Below are 19198 nucleotides of genomic sequence, written 5' to 3' on the forward strand. Positions count from 1 at the left end.
AATCAGAAGACACTGACTATCTTTGATCAACTGGCTAGCCAACTAGAGGCTTGCTAGGGACGGTGTTTTGTCTATGTATCCACACATGTAAATGAATCTTCATTCAATACAATTATAGCATGGATTATAACCGATTATCTTGATACAGGAATTATAATAATAACTATATTTATTATTGCCTCTAGGGCATAATTCCAACAATTGTGGCCACTTCCACTTCCCCACTCCCTTGCTCCTCCGTGCCCTACACCTCGCCAGCACCCACCTCGCCTCCCGCTGGCCCATCACCATGGGGTTTTGGAAGCGGTATCCCGAAAAGAAGGGCTGCCATCACCACGCGTCCAAAAGCGTGGCCAACCGCTCCCCCTTACAGGAGACATTGTCCATCTTCCCTCCGGCAGCTCCGATGCACAACCGGCCGTACATGAAGGTGGACATATGTCATCGCTACTGGGAGACCAGCACCCCGTTGCCATGGTCGGATGTCCACCTCGCTAATGGGTTTCATATGAGCCCGGATCGCGTGCCGATCCCCCTGCCCCCCACCCCTCGTGTCCCGACCAGGGGTCGTGTCCGCATGGAGGAGATCACGCTCTGGCACGCCGGAATCCCGCGACAGTACCTTGCTGACCCAAGGTACGCCATTGACTCGCATGATATGCACCAGCAAACATACTTTTTTGGACAGCTCTAGGACAATTGGTTTCAGGACGAGCATGACATGCACCAGCAAACCTACTTTTCTGGCCGCTCTCATATCCCGCCACGCAAGATGCGTTGGCGCATACCAAGACCGCCCAAAGTTTCCGGCCAGACTCACATCCTCGACCTGACACTGACACCCTCTCCCTCTCTGTCGCCACCACCGTCGACAGCTCCAACCATGACGGCCGAGGAGGAGGAGCGGCTGATTCAGGTGGTCATGAAGGATTCCGAGCGAGAGTACAAGCGCCAGCATGAGGAGGAGGAGCAGGGGTTGGAGCATATGCTCACAATCTTGAAGTTTGACGATGTCTATGTGCTGGAGCAGGACGTCAAGGTCAAGATCAAGGAGGAGGTGATGGAGCAGGCCGCCTGTGCGGACCCCGACTCATAAGTCAAAGCCATCGAATGCATGTGTACAGTTACCCCGGGATCAATGATCACTGAACACACAGAAACTTAATAACAAGAGTCGTACATCCATTACATACTTTCATACACAAATTATGACCATTATGGTCAAGTCTTACATAGATAGGGCCATGAAGGCCAAACGGCGCATAAACATTTGCAACAAAAATCTTCAACAGAAGCGTGGACCCATGCAATCTGCCTTACCCCTACAGGTATTCTGACTAGAAAGCGTCCTAATTCGCATGTTCGTCACCAAGGTAATCTTCATCAATTTCATTTTATTCTAAGCCTGGCCAAGTAAATAGAGAGGGACAAGCTAGCAAGTACTTTTAAATGTACTCCCAAGCAACCCATCTTTGCAACAAGGTAAACAATGCATGGTATAGCACTAAATAGGTACTTTTGTGGAAAGCAAGTTTGGAATGCAATATCATGTCGTGTTATTTTGGAAACCATGCATCATGAGGTTGCAAATATAAATATAACAGATTTTGATCAACTCAAATGTATTCCTCTCATCAAGTCATCCGGCTTAGTTCAAAAATTTCTTTCACACACCCAAGTTAGGTGAAACACTGGACATAGTTTAAGGAGCACCACCCAACTGTCCTTGACCGTGGACACAACTATTCGAATAGCTTGCCACTCTACAGAGATTGCGCGCTTTACCCACAAGACTCGAGGAACTTCCGTGTCATCCACGAGTCATGGTCAATTACATAACCAAGGTAAGCACCCGAACAATATATTTTCCTTGATATCACTAAACAAAGAGTCCACTCGTTGGTACACAACCGTAATGATGTACATCACGTCGTAACATCCGTGAGGGGACACAACAGTGTGCCCGATGTATCTAAAAACAATCATAGTCGTCCAGTCAGGCATGACCCCGTATTGAGAGGGACCACGTCACTCCCACCACTACTAATGCAGGCTCTCTGCTAGCATCGACCAAGGTAATCAACAAAGCCCCGTCCATAAGGGGTATCGCGGTCGTACATGTAAGGTTGGGAACGGTCGACAAATCTTCAATCCAATCTGTTTACGAAAACACACACACAACTTGCCTCAATGCACCACCTCTTTATAAAGTTGTTAGCTAGGTCTCTTCTCCCTTGGGCATTAGTGCCATCCGATGGGATTTTCAAAAGTCTTTGGTAAAAATACTTTATTTTCCATCTTGATGCATATTCCTGTCCCACTTGTGTAGCACTGCTTGCACCTATATACTTCCCACTTGCATAATTATCTCAACGGAACAAGAGTCACGCACAATGCAAGTATCAACGAAACATGCAATGGGAACTAACCTAGCAAGGTTGTCACCGCATCACCATGCCTTTTTATGCAACAAGTAAAATGCTATAATGTCATGCATAAATTAGTTTCATCAACATGGTAAAAGGTTGCTCGCATGTGTGAGCAAAGTCTTTGATTCTTTTGGTCCTTCACCCGCACTCCTTCTACTTCATCATCTATAGTCGAAAGCAATCACAATAAGAACACAACAAGGAGGAAAATAAAAACATCCTAAAATAGGAATTCCATTTTTTCTTGGACACCTTTGGTCATAATAAAAATAACCAAAGAGGTTCCATTGGATTTGGATCAATAGAGATTTTTGAACAATCCCATTAAGGTGCAAACACGGGAACAATGATCATACAAGAAGTCCACAGAATAACTTTTATAAAAATGAGTGAATGTGCCCATTAAATCAAGCATGGCTTTATAAATATTTAGGAATTGGTTCCACGGGATTTGGAGTTGGGATGAATATCTAGATATTAACAAAGAAGACCGTACTTGAAGAAATACTTCAACCATTAATGTTGCACACAAAGTTTATGAAAAAATGTTCATAATCTAGTTCATGAACTTAGTTTTGCCTAGGAGTTTCAATCATTGCATTTCAGTCTGGGCTGACCTCCCTATGAATTTACAAAGTGTGCAAGAAAGTTCTCTGAAAAATGTGCAAGCTAATATTCTGGATAGAGCATGATTTTTGAAGTCTCTAGGAATTTGAAACATCTAATTTGGAGCTCATATAAATTCTCTAGGACTTATTCAATTTGTCTCAAAAAGAAAAAGAAAAATAATTTACCTAAATGGTCCGGTTTGGGCTAAGCAAAGATGTGCCCTGGGCACAATATAGAAGCGGAGCACACTCGGCCAGCCCAGATTCTCGACCTCGTGCCCGAACAGGGCCACGTCGGAGGCATACTCCTTGAGTACGTCTCCTTTGCCGCAAGGCGGGGATGGAAGAAACCGCGCCCACTTAAATGTGAGGCCCACCGACTGGCCAAAGCTCGTGAAAGAAGTTCTGCCCTCACCTCCCACTCTAGAAAATAAAGGGTAGGGAGGCGAGGCTGAGCATGCAACGACGCTCACCCCGACGGCATCGGGCACCTCCGGTGTTGCTCCGGCCATGCACAGGTGCAGGAGAATTTGGTGCGTCCGTTAACACATATTACGAATGCCGACGAGTTTGGGCAGAGCGGCATGGTCGAGGATAGGATGGCTAGGGCTGAGGGGATGCTGATGGAGATTGCTCGGGTCCTCTTTCATGGGTAGAAGGAGGAGAAAGGCATCGATGATCTCAAATTTGAGAGGATGTCGAGGAGGCATTGACGGCCATGGTAGGAGGGAGAGGGCAGTGGAGGAGTCATGGGTCATCCCAGAGGTAGATAGGAGGGAGGGCGGTGCCCAGGGGCATCCGGGGCACTGAGGGTGGGGTAGATTTAGGCGACGCCAAGGTGGAGCTCAGGTGGCCACCTGGATGCTCTCGCGTGCCGAGCACTCACGCGTGTGAGACATGTTGGAGGCTTCTTAGCGCCGGGGAGGGTCATGGGAGGTTGAGGGGGAACCCTGTCGAGGCCGCTGTCGGCGTTCAGGGAATGTGGGTACCCAGACGTGCCTTCCTGCGGCCCAAGGCTGGCCCACCTCATCAAGCAAGCATAATCAGGCGCGGCACCACTCAAGCCAAGGTCCTCTCGAGGGGCCAATCCTCACGAGGAGGAACATCATCAAGACCTGCAGGTGGCCTCATCAGGATGCCTCCGGAGCGGCGGATATTAAGAGGTGAGACCCAGCCTCAGGAGTCAAGGATGACGCGGAGGAAGGACAGGTGAGCAGTAGACAGCAGGATGGAGTAGTTTCCCCTTTAGTGCAAAGGGGGCACGGACCAACCGAGGTTCCCAAGGCCTCTTCCAAAGGTTTCCTTCCTGGTACAACAAGGCCTTCGTGCCCGCCAGCAGGAGAGATGTCATCCATGGACCCATCCCTGCAGCGCTGGCAGCCACTTTGCAGGCGAAGACTACTTTTGAACCGGGGAAGCATGTTCCCATGCCCCTTGAAAATTGGCCGTTGTGGGATCCCTTCGCGCCTGCTGCCCAGCCGACGATGCTTTCGAACTTCTTGGCACGATGGGAATCCATCATTCGGGCGTATGCCGCCTCGTCCTAGGTGGCCTGAACGGCGTTGGCAGCCTCCTGGGCCTGTCTCTGCAGTGACACCAACTCCACCTTGTCCTCCGCTTTGCCCAGGTGGGCAGCCTCGGCACTCTCGAGCTGAGCCCGCAGCCCCTCTACCTCCTCCTGAAGATCCCTAAGCTTGAGCTTCTTGGCTGTGGGCGCTCTGGAGAAAAGGGAAGATCAACGACCAAGCAGTAGACGGGACATCAAGGAAAGGAGGTCCATACAAGGGACTTACTCATCAATCAGAGCCGAGCGGTGGCGGACGCGCGGCGACCCTGAGGGCCCTCCACCGCTGCTCCCGGGGGCGGACGAGGCGCGGATGGAGCCGCGTATTTCCCCCTGCCAGGATCGCCTCCTCGAGAGCCATGGAAGAGGAAGAAACGAAGAGGATAAGAGGTTGTTCTCGGCGGAGCAAAGGAAGCAAAGAGGAAGCTCAAGATCGCAGTGCGTCCCCCTTGTCAGGGGTGGGGCAGATTTATAGCAAAACTGCGACCACCATGCGTTGTGGGAGCGCGAGTGTTGCGCGCCTCTCGGTTGCCGCGAGGTGGGCCGGCAGGCGCATTGCCGCGCACGTCGCCTCACTTCACAACCGAGCAGTCACGTCCGTGAGGGCCATTGGGCGTGGGCCGGCCGCGCCGATGCCATTTAATGAGTGACAGTGATGGCTGGCGCGGCTCTTGGAGATCGTTCCATCGTGGTCTGGTGCGCCCCGGACGCCTCGGGGAGCGAGAGCGTCAGCGCATGGCGGCTAGACACATGTGCCGCCTGGCCCGCAGGCAATTAGGGCCCGCGACGCTTCAGGCCGCCCTCAAGGCTTCGCTGTGAAGCCGGCCCACGCATGCCTTGGGCCCGGCGGCTATTGTCGGTGTTCTGGGAATGGGGGTACCCAGACCTGCCTGCCTGCGGCCCAGGGCTTGCCCACCTCATCATGCAAGCACAATCGGGTGTGGCACCACTCAAGGGAAGGTCCTCATGAGGGTCCAAGCCTCGCGAGGAGGAAAACCATCAAGACACGTAGGGGGCCTCATCAGGATCCCTCCGGAGCGGCGGATATTCCGAGGCGACACCTGGCCTTGAGAGTCAAGGATGACGCGGAGGATGGACACGTGACTAGCAGATAGCAGGACGGAGGAGTTTCCCCTTTAGTGCAAAGCGGGCAAGGACGAATCGGGGTTCCCAAGGCATCTTCCAAAGGTTTCCTTTTTGGTGCAAGAAGAACATCCCCACCCGCCAGTACGACAAACGTCAACCCTGGACCCGTCCCTGCAGCGCTGGTAGCCACTTTGTAGGCGAGGACTAGTTTTGGACCGGGGAAGCACGTTGCCCTGTCTCCCTTGAAAATTGGTAGTTGTGGGATCCCTTCCCGCCGAAATGATAGGGGAAGAGGATCGGGGCGCCACTATATATATAGAGAGTAGGTTAGTTCATAGGGGATCCATTCATTCATTCGCCGTGTGGCACCACACGAAGGCCACCCAGCTTTCGGATGACCTCCAACACTGAAGTCGTTAATCCACCAACCTCAACGAGAGGCAATCCACCAAAGCAGGAGTAGGGTATTACGCTTCTCAGTGGCCCGAACCTGGGTAAACTGTCGTGTTCTGTGTCTTCCTCACCATCGAGTGAGTTCTCTGCCATCCCCAAGTAGCAAGTTGGGTGAGGCGAGCCTGATACGTCTCCAACGTATCTACTTTTCCAAACTCTTTTGCCCTTGTTTTGGACTATAATTTGCATGATTTGAATGGAACTAACCTCGACTAACGCTGTTTTCAGCAGAATTGCCTTGGTCTTATTTTTGTGCAGAAATCAAAGTTCTCCAAAAGTCTTGAAAATTTACGGGGAGCAGTTTTGGAAAATATCAAAAATATCTGCGCCAAGTTCCACCTCAGGGGGTGGACCAGTGGGCCACAAGCCCCTGCTCCGCCACCACCCCCCTGGTGGCGGTGGGCAAGCTTGTGGGGCCCACAGGCACCTGCTGCCCCCAACTCCAGCTCTATAAGTTGTCTTTCATCCCAGAAAAAATAAAATGAGAAGTTTTCGTCGTGTTTTCGATACGGAGGTGCTGCCACCACCTATTCTTTATCTGGAGGGCAGATCTGGAGTCCGTCTTGGGCTCCGAAGAGGGGAAATCGTCGCCATGATCATCATCAACCTTCTTCCCTCTCCAATTCCATGAAGCTCTTCGTCGTTCCTGAGTAATCTATTCGTAGGCTCGCTGGGCGGTGATGAGTAGGATGAGATCTATCATGTAATCGAGTTAGTTTTGATGGGGATTGATCACTAGTATCCACTATGTTCTGAGATTGATGTTGCTACTACTTTTCCATGCTTAATACTTGTCACTAGGGCCCGAGTGCCATGATTTCAGATCTGAAATTATTATGTTGTCACCAATATATGTGTGTTTTAGATCCGATCTTGCAAGTTGTAGTTACCTACTATGTGTTATGATCCGGCAACCCCGGATTGACAATAACCGGAACCACTCCCGGTGATGACCATAGTTTGAGGAGTTCATGTGTTCACCGAGTGCTAATGCATTGGTCGGATTCTTTATTAAAAGGAGAACCTTAATATCCCGTAGTTTCCTTTTGGACCCCACTGCCATGGGAGGGATGGACAATAGATGTCATGCAAGTTCTATTCCCTAAGCACGTATGAAGACACACGAAACGCATGCCTACATCACATTGACGAACGGGAGCTAGCCACATATCTCTCCGTGTTATAGCTGTTGCATGATGAATATCATCCAAACAAATCACCGACCCATTGCCTACGAGTTTGTCCTACTGTTGTTACTTGTCTTGCTCTACTGCTGCTGCTACTATTGTTGCTACTCCTGTTACTTGTCTTGCTCTGCTGCTGCTACTACTGTTGCTACTGCTGTTACTTGTCTTGCTGTTGCTTGCTACTGTTGCTACTTGCTACTGCTGTCACCATTGCTGTTCCTTGCCATTGCTATTGCTCGTTACACGGTCGTTACTTGCTACTTTGCTGTTACTACTGTGGTTGAATCTGACAAATTCAGCTGGTAATACTTGAGAGTATACTCTCACCTCCCGTCGTGCAAACCAACAAATTGGGTCGAATACTCTAGCCCCAAAAACTGCTGCGAACTCACGCGTTGGTGGGCCATCAACAACATTCTTCTATTCTCATTACTGGGGAGTGCTTTCAGCATTCTTCTGGTGCCGTTGCTGGAGAAGTTTTGTTGTCATAAGCATTTGTCTAGCTAACGCCAGAGATTGTGCGATCAGCATTTTTCTGGCGCCGTTGCCTGGGAGGTATTGTTATATTCTCTGAGTTACTTGGGATTTATATCTGCTGATCACTATGAAGAATCTGAAGGATCCGAAGACCAAAGTCTTGCCCTCAACTACGAGGGGAGGTAAGGAATATGTTGCCTGTGCTTGATGATGCTTGTGATACTACTGCTAAAGATGCTATGCTTGATACTATGCCTGATGATACTACGCTTGATACTACGCTTGATACTGCTAGAGATGCTATGCTTGATACTATGCCTGATACTGCTAGAGATGCTATGCCTGATACTGCTTTGCTCGATGATGCTAGAGATGCTATTTTGCCTGATGATGCTATGCTTGATACTGCTAGAGATACTCCTTTGCCTGATGTTCCACTAGGAGTGTTCCTTGATGCTCATATTGCTAGAGTTACTGCCAATGCTCGTGATGCTTCTGATACTACCGATACTATTGAGATAGAACCTTCTTTTGCTCCTGCTAGATCTGGCTCTCCTAGATATGAACTGCCTGATATACCTAAGGGTTACGGTATGGAGGGGGAGATAGCTGAGGATTTTCTTGCGTGTAAGGATGCCTATGACGCTGAGAAATTAATTCTCAAGTGGAAGGAAAAATCTCGTGAAGCTAGGATGAAAAATGACCCGAAGTTTGCCACCTCGCCTATCTTTGTCACCGAGAAGGATTATGAATTCTCTATCGACCCTGAGGTAATCTCTCTAGTCGAATCTGATCCTTTTCATGGTCATGAGTCTGAGACGGTCATAGCCCATCTTGCCAAACTATCCGAAATAGCCAACCTTTTCACTAATGAGGAGAAGATTCGCCACTACTATATCCTTAAGCTGTTTCCTTTCTCTCTAAAGGATGATGCTAAAGCCTGGTTCACCTCTCTTGCTCCTGGATGTGTGCGTAGTCCCGAGGAGATGGTCTATTACTTCTGTTAGAAATATTTCCCTGCCCATAAGAAGCAAGCTGTGTTGCAGGAAATATACAAGTTTGCTCAACTCCCAAGAAGAGAGTCTTCCACAAGCTTGGGGGAGGCTCGTCCACCTACAGAATGCTTTGCCTGATCACCCTCTTAAGAAGAATGAGATACTTGATATCCTCTATAACGGACTAACCGATGCCTCTAGGGACTACTTAGATAGTTGTGCTGGTTGTGTTTTAGGGAACGAACTGTAGAACAAGCTGAGACTCTATTGAATAACCTCTTGATCAACGATAATGCTTGGACTATGCCAGAACCACCTCCTAAGCAAACTCCTAAGAAAAGAGGTATTCTATTCCTCAGTCCCGAAGATATGCAAGAAGCCAAGAAATCTATGCAAGAGAAAGGCATTAGATCTGAAGATGTCAAAAATCTACCACCTATCGAAGAGATCCATGGTCTCGATAACCCGGTACAGGTAGTAGAAGTGAATTCTCTGAGTAGGTTTGATGAGAGTGATATTCCTTTTGATAAACCTGCTAGCCTATGCTTTGATGAATTTGAAAACTTTGTTGCCAAACAACAGAGTTCCAATGATTATGTTAGCAGACATTTCGAACAAAGTACTCGTAGGCTTAGCCATTTAAGTGCTTGTGTAGACAGAAATGTCAATGCTCTGAAGCTTCTGAGTAAACATACCTCTGTGATTACTACTCAGGTAGAACAAGTACTTAAAGCTCAGAATGACCTGCTCAATGAATTAAATGAAAACTCTGTCAGAGTCATTACAATAGGAGGCAAAATGACTCAGGAACCTTTGTATCCTGAAGGTCATCCTAAGAGAATTGATCAAGATTCTCAAGGAATAAATGCTGATACACCTAGTCATCCTAAGGAGAAGAAGAAGGATGATAGAAACCTGCATGCCAGTTCGCCAAATACTGTCACACCTGAAGAACCTAATGATATTTCTACGTCTGATGCGGAAACACAATCTGGTGATGAACATGAACTTGGTGACAATATGGACAGTGATGTTCATAATAATGCTCAACCTAGCCATGCTGAGGATGTGGAGAATGAACCTACGGTTAATCCTGATAATCCACAACCTCAGAGATACGATAAGAATGACTTTACTGCTAGGAAGCATGGTAAAGAAAGAGAGCCATGGGTTCAGAAACCTATGCCCTTTCCTCCTAAGCCATCCAAGAAAAAGGATGATGAGGATTTTGAGTGCTTCGTTAAGATGATAAGACCCGTCTTTCAACAGATGCGGTTAACTGATATGCTCAAGATGTCTCCGTATGCCAAGTACATGAAAGATATCGTGACTAATAAACGGAAGATACCAGATCTTTAGATCTCCACCATGCTTGCCAATTACACTTTCAAAGGTGGAACTCCTAAGAAACTTGGTGATCACGGAGTGCCCACTATACCTTGCTCCATTGAAGGAAACTACGTAAGAACTGCCTTATGTGACCTTGGAGTCGGTGTTAGTGTTATGCCGCTTCCTCTTTATTGTAGACTTGAGTTGGATAAGTTGACACCCACTGAAATTTCTCTGCAAATGGTCGACAAATCAACTTATTTATCGACATTCGCGAGGATGTGCCTGTTGTGGTTGCTAATACCACTATCTTAACAGACTTTGTTATCTTGGATATCCCCGAGGACGATGCCATGGCTATCATCCTCGGAAGACCACTATCTTAACACTGCAGGGGCTGTTATAGATTGCAACAAAGGCAATGTCACTTTCCATGTCAACGGTAATGAGCACACAGTGCACTTTCCGAAGAAACGATATCCAGTACATTGCATCAATGTTATCGAAAAGACTTCATCGATTCTCATTAGGAGCTTTGAATGCCCTATTCCTCCTGTCAAGCTGAAGTATGATTTGCTTGTTGGGGAGATACATATCCCCATTGAGGTGACTTAGTGGCTATTCGAAAATTCTCCATTCTCTCTTGCGATTCGAGAAGGTTTTGTCATAAGGACTTGATCAACCCCATTGAGGGATTTCTTCCGATGACCATGAAACGGATGAATCAAAGAGTCACATACCTTTGTTTTGAGATTTCCTTTTCTGTTGCTTAGAAGGAAAATGATAGAATTACTTTAGTTTTTCCTGTTTTCTGTTTTAGCGTCCCGGAGAAAAATACCTCGAAAATAAAAGTTCTCCGATGGTCCTGAAAATTTAGTATGATTTTTTATGGAATTTTTTAAAATTTGTGGGCCTGAGAGCTGGTCAGGGGCCCTGACCAGTGGTCCACAAGCCCCCCCCACCGCCACCTACCCCCCTGGTGGCAAGGTGCAAGCTTGTGGGGCCCACAAGCAACCCCTCCACTCATTCAGCTCCCAGCCTCTTCTTCCACCTCCAGAAAAAATTGTTTCGCAGCTCAAACCCGTGTTCTTGCTCATTTGGCTGTGATTTTCGATCTCCTTGCTCAAAGCACCATTCTCCGAACTGTTGTGGGGAAATTGCTCCTTGGTAAGTGACTCCTCCATTGGCCAATTAGTTTTTTCTCTAGTGCTTTATCCTTCGCGAATTCTTGCTACCTTGGTGACCCTGTTCTTGAGCTAGAAATGTTTATTTTAGCCGGTCCCAAGTAGTTTTAGCGCGTGATACGGTCTCTAGGCACTAGTAGGAGTAGTTGCTACATGTTGGGTTAATCTTCATTCAATTTTCTTTCTAAGTCTCTAAAAATTTCAGAATTTTTCAGAGCTAGAAAAGGGAAAAGATGAGGAGGTTCTTGTGTGGCTCTTCAAGCCGTAACCCCAAGGAGGATGAGAAGAACCACCCCAACTATGTAGTCCCTTGAGTCATAGAAGTTCGAGCGTGCGAGTGGCCAAGTGATGAATTTTTGTGCGCCGCCAGACTTCATGAAGACTTTTATTACTTGCTATAGAACGCAGGTCTTACTGCGTTTATTGTAGATAAGTGCCCACAATATCTATTTTCGTTCAAAGCTTCAACTTTTATCCGAGGAAGAATCCTTCCATGGTTGAGTTCATGATATACGATGTTCCCGAGTGCATGACGCTGCAGGACTTTTGCAATGTATGCAAATTACCTTATGTTGGGGATATCTGTGACCCTCGTCCACGGGACTTGGAGGATTTCATTGGTTCCGTTGCTGTTGGAGAGGAGAGAGGAGTGTCTCGCACTGGAATTGCTAGCATACATTTTCCTGTGCTTCGATACTTCTCACTATTTGTGGGAAAATGTTTGATTGGCCGTGGGGAGGCTGGATCACTTAGTTCTCCAGACCTTGCGGTTTTGCGCGAAGGCCTTTATAACGATAAGACTTATAGCTTGGGCGCTATAGTCGCTCACCGGTTGAACTTGAACCGTTCCAAGGGTGTTGTCTATGGAGGTATCTATGCTACTCGTCTCGCCAGACACTTTGAGATACCCATTAGACTGGGAGAGGAAGGAGAGATGCTTCTCCCTGAGAGATATTTGGATTATGACAACGTGGTTCGCCATGATTTTCTAGATAGAGATGCTAGTAGATGGATGATTTATAACCTGGTGTTTATTGTGGGTACTCGGGAGACTATTACTTTGCCTGCTCCTTCTTTGTTTGATCTTCATGCAGGCAAGTACACTATTATGCCCGCGGACATCTACGCATATTGGGGCTTGGCCCAACCACAGGCGCCCGTGCCCGAGCCGCCAGTCGAGTACCATACGCCAGTTTATCAATGGGAGCCAGAGGAGCTCACACAGCAGTGGCATCCACAGTCTGCTCCAGAGTATCCCGGAGCTGGTTATTTCCCACCATGGGAGTAGACCAAGCTAGGCCAAAAGCCTAAGCTTGGGGGAGTACGTGTTCTCACCGACTTTACATTCATGCTTATGCTTTCGCTTTGTTAGCCGGTGTTTACACTTTGCCACTGTATTATCCATGCTAGTTTATCTTTGTTTTCTTGTTTTCTTGTTTTGTGTCCTTTTGAGAAAACCCAAAAAGATATTTCTTTCTTCTTTTGTTTGTTGGGAGCTTTCCCATGTAATTGGTTTTCTTTTTCTTTGTGTCAAGGTACAAGATATTGGTTACAATGTTTATTGGTTCTTGCATGCTTACCTGTTTAGCTTTCAAAGAGCCATATTATTTTGTCTTCTCCTTTGTGTTTGCCTGCAGATTCAGCTTAGTCCAATGCGCTTATTATCGTTTTCATCGTTCGATCGTGCAAATGAAAGGCAACAATGATGATATATGATGAAGTGACTGAGACTGAAAAGCTGGTATGAACTCTATCTATTTTGTTTTTGTAAATATGACTAGCTTGTTGACCCAGACTTAGCTTTGTTGTGAGAGAACCATGTTTGCAATGACAACTTAGAGATCATAGTTTCTGATGCCATGCTTATTTAGCTGAGAGCTTATAATGGTTTGTCTTGATTGCCAACATAGATTTTGAGATGACTATGATGTAGTATGATAGGACGGTATTCTCCTTTGAATGTTTCAAGTGGCTTGACTTGGCGCATGTTCATGCATGTAGTTGAAACAAAATCAACATAGCCTCTTTGATGTTCGTGTTCATGGTGATTTATACCCTGTTCATGCTTGCATTCAATGTTAGTCAAACTCATTGCATCTTGATGACTGTTGTCGCTCTCTAGTTGGTCGCTTCCCAGTCTTTTGCTAGCCTTCACTTGTACTAAGCGGGAATACTGTTTGTGCATCCACTTCCATAAACCCAAAAGTTTTTCCATGAGAGTCCACCATACCTACCTATGTGTGGTATCTACATGTCGTTCCAAGTAAATTTGCATGTGCCGCTCTCTAAACCTTCAAGAAATAAATCTGTTTTGCATGCCCGAACCGCTCATGTGGTGACAGGGGGCTATTGGTATCTTCCATGCTATGAGAGTTATCCTCAACATGTGTTTGTTCACAGTCATTCACGAGAAAGGGGCCGGTATTTGGGATGCCCAGTTCCATGCTTAAATCAAAAACATAACTGTAAAACAAGACTCCCCCGGATTGATGTTAGTATGGACGGTACCCGAGGATTTGGCTAGCCGTGGAGTGTGACTGATTGGGGGTGGGGGAGTTAAAACTTTACTTTTCTGTTTGGGAACCGCCTATAGCATGAGTAGCATGGAAGATATTGAGAACTCTTGGTCGTTGCGTTGAGAATGAAAGCATGCCACCCAAAATTATTATCTCTGTTTTTGAAGCTTGAGCTCTCGCACCTGTGCAAATCAATGCATCCCGCTGCGAAGGGCTTGTCTATTTATTTTCCTGTTGAGTCATCCTCTTCTTATAAAAGCACCAATTAGAGAGCACCCCAGTCATTTTTATGCTTTGCTTTTGATAGATATTGAGTATGACTATGACTGGATCTTCGTTGCTATGAATTACAATGTTTAGGCAGCCCTTGATCTTTGAAAGTGCTCCGCATTTATGTTTTGCGGTCTCAGAATGAGCTAGCAAGATACCACCCATTCATATTGCTTCATGCTTGTTTTGATTGAAGTGTTGGTATTTGAAACTCATTATTATTTGCTCGTTAGCTGATTATGCCATTGATATTAGTTTACCGTGAGACCTTTGTGTCATTTGCTTATGTGGTTAACTTGTGATCTTGCTGAAATTTTGGTTATGAGTTAGACATATTTGCAACAACAAGATCAAACAGAGTTCGTCAAAGTTTTTCTTTCTCGCTCAGTTTGTCAACTGAGTTGCTTGAGGATAAGCAAGGTTTTAAGCTTGGGGGAGATGATACGTCTCCAACGTATCTACTTTTCCAAACTCTTTTGCCCTTGTTTTGGACTATAATTTGCATGATTTGAATGGAACTAACCTGGACTGACGCTGTTTGCAGCAGAATTGCCTTGGTGTTATTTTTTTTAAGAAATCAAAGTTCTCCAAAAGTCATGAAAATTTACAGGGAGCAGTTTTGGAAAATATCAAAAATATCTGCGCCAAGTTCCACCTCAGGTGGTGGGCCAGTGGGCCACAAGCCCCTGCTCCGCCACCACCCCCCTGGTGGCGGTGGGCAGGCATGTGGGGCCCATAGGCACCTGCCGCCCCCAACTCCAGCTCTATAAGTTGTCTTTCGTCCCATAATAAAAAGAGAAGTTTTCGTCGCGTTTTCGATACGGAGGCGCCGCCACCACCTGTTCTTCATATGGAGGGCAGATCTGGAGTCCGTCCTGGGCTCCGAAGAGGGGAATTCGTCGCCATTGTCATCATCAACCTTCTTCCCTCTCCAATTCCATGAAGCTCTTCATCGTTCGTGAGTAATCTATTCGTAGGCTCGCTGGACGGTGATGAGTAGGATGAGATCTATCAAGTAATCGAGTTAGTTTTGATGGAGATTGATCCCTAGTATCCACTATTTTCTGAGATTGATGTTGCTACTACTTTGCCATGCTTAATGCTTGTCACTAGGGCCCGAGTGCCATGATTTCCGATCTGAAATTATTATGTTGTCACCAATATATGTGTGTGTTAGATCCGATCTTGCAAGTTGTAGTTACCTACAATGTGTTATGATCCGGCAACCCCGGAGTGACAATAACCGGAACCAGTCCCGGTGATGACCATAGTTTGAGGAGTTCATGTGTTCACCAAGTGCTAATGCGTTGGTCCGGTTCTTTGTTAAAAGGAGAACCTTAATATCCCGTAGTTTCCTTTCGGACCCCGCTGCCATGGGAGGGATGGACAATATATGTCATGTAAGTTCTTTTGCCTAAGCACGTATGAAGACATAGGGAATGCATGCCTACATCACATTGATGAACGGGAGCTAGCCACATATCTCTCCGTGTTATAGCTGTTGCATGATGAATATCATCCAAACAAATCACGGACCCATTGCCTACGAGTTTGTCCTACTGCTGTTACTTGTCTTGCTCTGCTGCTGCTGCTACTACTGTTGCTACTGCTATTACTTGTCTCGCTCTGCTGCCGCTACAACTGTTGCTACTGCTGTTACTTGTCTCGCTGTCGCTTGCTACTGTTGCTACTTGCTACTGCTATCACCATTGCTGTTCCTTGCCATTGTTATTGCTTGTTACACTGCCGTTACTCGCTACTTTGTTGTTACTATTGTGCTTGCAGATACTAATCTTTCAGGTGTGGTTGAATCTAACAAATTCAGCTGCTAATACTTGAGAGTATACTCTCACCTCCCGTCGTGCAAACCAACAAATTGGGTGGAATACTCTACCCTCGAAAACTGCTGCGAACCCACGCGCTGGTGGGCCATCAACAACATTCTTCTAGTCTCATTACTGGGGAGTGCTTTCAGCATTCTCCTAGTGCCGTTGGAGGAGAAGGTTTGTTGTCATAAGCATACGTCTAGCTAACGCCAGAGATGGCGCGATCAGAGCCCGCGATAGATCTTCGTACACGCCCCTGAGTTCAAATCTTTAGGGTTTTGTGGAGCCTGAAATCTAAAATTTCGCGCGCCAGGTAGGGGGCGTGTCAAGGTCTTCTCCGAGCTTCATCTCCCCTAAGCCATGCTGCTCCGATGACCGGCGCCCAACAAGCTTCTTTGAGCCTCGTCGAGATGGCTTCCAACCATCATACCACAGCGACCGAAAGCACGTGTGCCGGTTTTGTGGTACCATGCAGCTCGTACCAGATCGTCAACATCATCTGCACCGTCGTAACCACCAGCGCCACCCAGGCGCACGACGGCTGGGCGGCGCCCCCGGCATCCACGACGCACCGCATCAATTTGGGGGACCTGTCCGAGCATGATGCGCTGCAGATGGCGAGCGAGATGCCCCGCCATCGACCGACGCAAGGGGGCTTCAACGCCTGGGCAGGCCACATCAATTAGTTGATCGCCATCACCCAGAAGGCCATCCGACCCCGCTCTTCTTCAAGGCCGCAAGCAACAGGCGCTAGAGGCTCGCACCCCGTGCCTGTCCCTGGGCCTGCAAGCAACAGGTCCCCTCCTACACTTGGCGAGGCCGACAGAGACACGTCGCATGCTGCCCTCCTCCTCCTCCAGATTCTGGCTGCCGGCCTCGAGGCGCAGCAAGCTGGCAACCACGAGCGGCACAAAGCGAATGGCAGGACGTTCGATGCACACACCGACGCGCATCACCAAGACCAGGTCGGCCACCGACAACCCGGGGCGGCCATGCGGGAGCGCTCCCCCAAGCGCAGCCAGCAGGCAGCTGAGCTGTTGGCACGGGCGAACTATAGCGATGGAGACATGCCTGGGTACCAAGGGGGGTCTGCACCGGGCAATGCTGGGACCACCCAACGGCGGCAGCAGGAGCAAGCAACTTCGTGCGGAGGCCCATAGCAAAAAGATCTCTGAGCAACGCGACTGATAACCCACAACTATAGGGGATCGCAATAGTTTTCGAGGGTAGAGTATTCAACCCAAATTTATTGATTCGACTCAAGGGGAAGCCAAAGAATATTCTCAAGTATTAGCAGTTGAGTTGTCAATTCAACCACACCTGAAAGATTTAGTATCTGCAACAAAGTATCAGTAGCAAGGTAGTATGATAGCCGCAATAGCAACAGTAACCAGTAGCAGCAAACTAATAGCAGTAGCAACAGAGTAACAGCAGCAACAGTGACAGCAGTAGCAGCAAATTAACGTAGCAAGGACCAGTGGTAAAAGGCTCGTAGACATTGGATCGGTGATGGATGGTTATGACGGATGCTATTCATCATGCAACAGTTATAACATGGAGAGATAAAGAACTTGCATGACATCTATTGTCCATCCCTCTCGTGGCAGCAGGGTCCTAATGGAAACTACGGGATATTAAGGTTCTCCTTTAAATAAAGAACCGGACCAACGCATTAACACTTGGTGAATACATGAACTCCTCATACTAAGGTCATCTCCGGGATTGGTTCCGACTATTGTCACTCCGGGGTTGCCGGGTCATAACACATAGTAGGTGAGTACAACTTGCAAGATAGGATCAAGAACACACATATATTGGTGACAACATAATAGGTTCAGATCTGAAATCATGGCACTCGGGCCCTAGTGACAAGCATTAAGCATGGCAAAGTAGTACCAACATCAATCTGAGAACATTGTGGATACTAGGGATCAATCTCCGTCAAAACTAACTCGATTACATGATAGATCTCATCCAACCCATCACCGTCCAGCAAGCCTACGATGATATTACTCATGAACGGTGAAGAGCATCAAGGAATTGGCGATGAAGGAAGGTTGATGATGACGATCGCGATGATCTCCCCTCTCCGACACCCAGAACGGACTCCAGATCTGCCCTCTAGATGAAGATCAGGAGGTGGCGGCGCCTGCGTATCGTAAAACGCGATGAACTCTTCTCCTTGATTTTTTTTCCGGGCGAGACGGACTAAATAGAGCTAGACTTGGAGGCAGTGGAGCGTTGTGGGCCCCACAAGCCTACCAGGCGTGGCCAGGGGGGCCCGCGCCTGGTGGGCTTGTGGGCTCACAGCTCCACTTCCTCCGCTAATTCTTGCGCCAGTATTTTTCATAAATTCCACAAAAATTCTCCGTAAATTTTCAGGTCATTTCGAGATATTTTATTTCTGCGCAAAAAAAATACCATGGCAATTCTGTTGAAAACAACGTTAGTCCGGGTTAGTTCCATTCAAATCATGCAAATTAGAGTCCAAAACAAGGGCAAAAGAGTTCGGAAAAGTAGATAGGACGGAGACGTATCAACTCCCCCAAGCTTAAAGCCTTGCTTGTCCTCAAGCAATTCAGTTGACAAACTCAAAGAGACAAAAGAAAAACTTTGACGAACTTTGTTTGATCTTCTTGTTGCAACTATGTCTAACTCACAACCAGAATTTCAACAAGATCACAAGCAAACCACATAAGCAAATGACATTTAGGTCTCACGGTAAACTTATATCAATGGCAGAATCAACTAGCGAGCAAATAATAATAAGTCTCAAACGTCAACAATTCAATCAGAACAATCATGAAGCAGTACGAACAGATGGTATCTCGTTAGCTCTTTTTGAGACCGCAAAACATAAATGCAGAGCAACTTCAAAGACCAAGGGCTGACTAAACATTGCAATTCATGGCAAAGAAGATCCAGTCACAGTCATACTCAATATAGTTAGAAGAAAAGCATAAAAATGACAGAGGTGCTCTCTAATTGGTGCTTTTATAACAAGAGGATGACTCAACAGGAACATAAATAGACAGGCCCTTCGAAGAGGGAAGCATTGATTTTGTAGAGGTGCCAGAGCTCAAGCTTTGAAAACAAAGATAATAATTTTGGTTGGCATGCTTTCATTGTCAACGCAATGACTAAGAGTTTTCACCATATTCCACGCTACACATGCTATCAGCGGTTCCCAAACAGAAAAGTAAAGTTTTGACTCCCCCACCACCGATCAATCATACTCCACGACTAACCGAATCCTCGGGTGCCGTCCATACCA

Source organism: Hordeum vulgare, chromosome 2H, assembly GCF_904849725.1.
Source record: "Hordeum vulgare subsp. vulgare chromosome 2H, MorexV3_pseudomolecules_assembly, whole genome shotgun sequence".
NCBI lineage: Eukaryota > Viridiplantae > Streptophyta > Magnoliopsida > Poales > Poaceae > Hordeum > Hordeum vulgare.